The sequence below is a fragment of the Amia ocellicauda genome, unplaced genomic scaffold (assembly GCF_036373705.1).
Source record: "Amia ocellicauda isolate fAmiCal2 unplaced genomic scaffold, fAmiCal2.hap1 HAP1_SCAFFOLD_84, whole genome shotgun sequence".
In the NCBI taxonomy this organism is placed as follows: Eukaryota; Metazoa; Chordata; class Actinopteri; order Amiiformes; family Amiidae; genus Amia; species Amia ocellicauda.
The window spans coordinates 83,583-86,395 of NW_027103010.1; the positions used below are offsets into that span (position 1 = coordinate 83,583).

At 41.7% G+C, this 2,813-nt stretch overlaps 2 non-coding genes across 2 annotated transcripts; both read right to left on the bottom strand.

The window, feature by feature from the left end:
* Positions 1–306: 306 nt before the first annotated feature.
* Positions 307–378, bottom strand: trnag-ucc (transfer RNA glycine (anticodon UCC)). Its single transcript has one exon. It is a non-coding gene; the product is annotated as a tRNA-Gly (tRNA).
* A 2,363-nt stretch (positions 379–2,741) lies between these two features.
* On the bottom strand, positions 2,742–2,813 carry trnaw-cca (transfer RNA tryptophan (anticodon CCA)). Its single transcript has one exon. It is a non-coding gene; the product is annotated as a tRNA-Trp (tRNA).

Genomic DNA, 2,813 nt, shown 5'->3' on the forward strand with positions numbered 1-2,813 from the left:
TACAGCGCTTCTGGGAGCACGGCCCACGTGAAGCAAGAGGGCGCAGTAAAGGTCTGCGAGTCAAGTGTGATGTGGGTATCCTGCAGCAGGGAGAGGAACCTTTGTTTTTCTACAGACGAAGCTGGTGCTGTGGGATACTAGTGTAAGGCCATTTATTCGTCATCTGTTCATGCGCAACGGTTCACCCGAAGTGTGTTAGTGAAAACAGCGGTAAGTGCAGGCTTAGTAGGGTCGCAATAGCTTGAATGGTGTCGAACTCCCCCGAAGCATCACAAGTGTGATGGCGGAAGCCTAGAAAGAAAACGTTGCGTTGGCCGGGAATCGAACCCGGGTCAATTGCTTGGAAGGCAGCTATGCTCACCACTATACCACCAACGCCCAGAAAGTCTTGATGCATTTCAGATCATTCATCTGACTAGATACATGCGAATAATCACAGCCTACAGTGTAAAGCTTCTGATTACAGACAGGGCGTGTTGAGTGTGCTAAGTAACTTGCTAAATTCACTAACAAACAGTCGCTGCTCTTACTACAAAACAGGTGCAAGATATATCATTCTTAGCTAAACAAACCACGTAAACAATCAATGTAACTCTTAACTAAACTAGGAAACGCGAGAGAAAAAGGCGATACTTAGCTGCGGCGACTTGAGCGACTTCTCAGCTGGCTTGCCCGAGTGTCCAGATGCATATTTGGAAATACTTCTATACAAACCATGAACATAGATTCTCGATAGATGAATACTGTTTATTTAAAGGCCAGTTTTTATTTAGCGCATAGTTTATTGAATTTACCCACCAAGGTGGAACACGGACAATGATGTATTTGATTGACAGTGTAACTTGGACTGTTGGAGTAACTTGGACACCCATTGGAATGGAAAAACAAACTCGAGAAAAAAGTGTGTGTGTGTGTGTGTGTGTGTGTCACCTGCTGGTAGTGATGCATTTACATAACCTACAGACTATTTGGGCTGATTGTTCCTGGTGTATTAATGAAACTTTTCAAAGCGGTGGCTTACGTAGATGACATCACAGTCATTGTTAAGAATGGCAAGGATGTACCTTACCTTAAATGACTGTCAGAAATGAATTGAGTTTCTTCAGTGGTTAATGGCTTTTACTGGGGGAACTAGGTAGAAAGCAAGCCACTGTCTCTAGCCACATTTTGGACAAATGGACAAAACTAGATGGATTTAAAAATAGACGGATAGACAGTCGGATGGCGTCTGTCTACAATATTTTAAATGATAATAGTATATGTAGTATATGCATGTGTATTATAAACTAATCTTTACAGAAAAGGGGTAATACCATAATAAAATGCTGATGAGAGGAGAAGAGATCTTATTCACTGGCCAAATACATGATTTCGACAATTGTCGTACATCTTGACGGCACTTAGCTTTACTTTTCACAATGTATGACTGCACTTACTGTACTTAACTGTATACATTGGAAGTTGTAAAATGTATTATCTTGAATTGCTTTGTTTAATGTAAATTTGAATTTGTAATGTTTGATGCCTTGTACTTAACTGTATTCTTGCACTTATGTTGCAAGTCGCCCTGCATAAGGGCGTCTGCCAAGAAATAAAAATAATAATAATGTTTAATAATAGTATATGTAGTATATGCATGTGTATTATAAACTAATCTTTACAGAAAAGGGGTAATACCATAATAAAATGCTGATGAGAAATTAAGAAAACCGTAAAAGAAAGGCATTTTAAACCAGGACCTCTCGCACTCTAAGAGAGAATCATATCTCGAACAAACTTACATTAGTGACATCTTTACACTAGTGCCACGTAGAAAGCGGTGCGCTCCAACAGCTGGAAACTTTCTCAGTCTCAAGTTCAAGCACCTTGTGTGTGACTGCCATCTAATGTTGCTGACTAATAGCACTATTGGACTAGAGGAGCTGGGGCTGGCAGAAATTCAGCCAGGCTTTTCTACAGGCGCAAACTCAGGTGATGCTGTGTAGGCTACTCCGTGTACGTCAATGAAAGTCTAGTGACTTCAATATACACACCCCGATGCACCCAAAGAGTGATTGTCAAAGTATGAGTGACTCGCTCCACTAGCAGCACCGACCTGCATCTCTCTGTGACACCCGGCGCCTCCGTCTGGATAAGCTGCTGGTAATGCCGAGCACGGCAGCAGATTTTGTACAGTGGAACCCTAATAATATTCCTAATAATATGGCAACATCCTGGGGGGTCGGTGTGCCGCGCCACAGTGCAGCGACCTTAGCGCATCACTAAAAGGCACCTTAGCGAGGCCTCGGAATCGCTCAAACATGAACCGAGAAATGAACATTGAATCCCATCTACTATTATTACCTAGTAGTGTTGATGTTATCTAAAGTATTTCTATACGTTTTTATTAGTGTATGATTTGTGTCGACCAGGGATCAGAAAGTGAGACAGTATAGGGTAGGCGGTAATCGAAAGCACAAGAAATACATAAAAGGGAGCTATACAGCAGGTGAATAAAACACGGATTGTGACAGTCCACTGTTAATAGCCTATAACAAGGCAGATTAAAATATAACAAACGATACGGATTCTTAAAATCAAATATAATTTCAACGTGCAGGAGACCAGACTGACTTTTATGCATCCCATCGGGTGTAGATGCATGTTACTTAGACTAACAACGTTTGCATTCTAGGATATTAATAACACTCTCCAGAGCAGGAATTATTGAGTGATATTACAGGGAATGTTGAGTAAAAGACTGACCCCGACGTGATTTGAACACACAACCTTCTGATCTGGAGTCAGACGCGCTACCGTTGCGCCACGAGGTC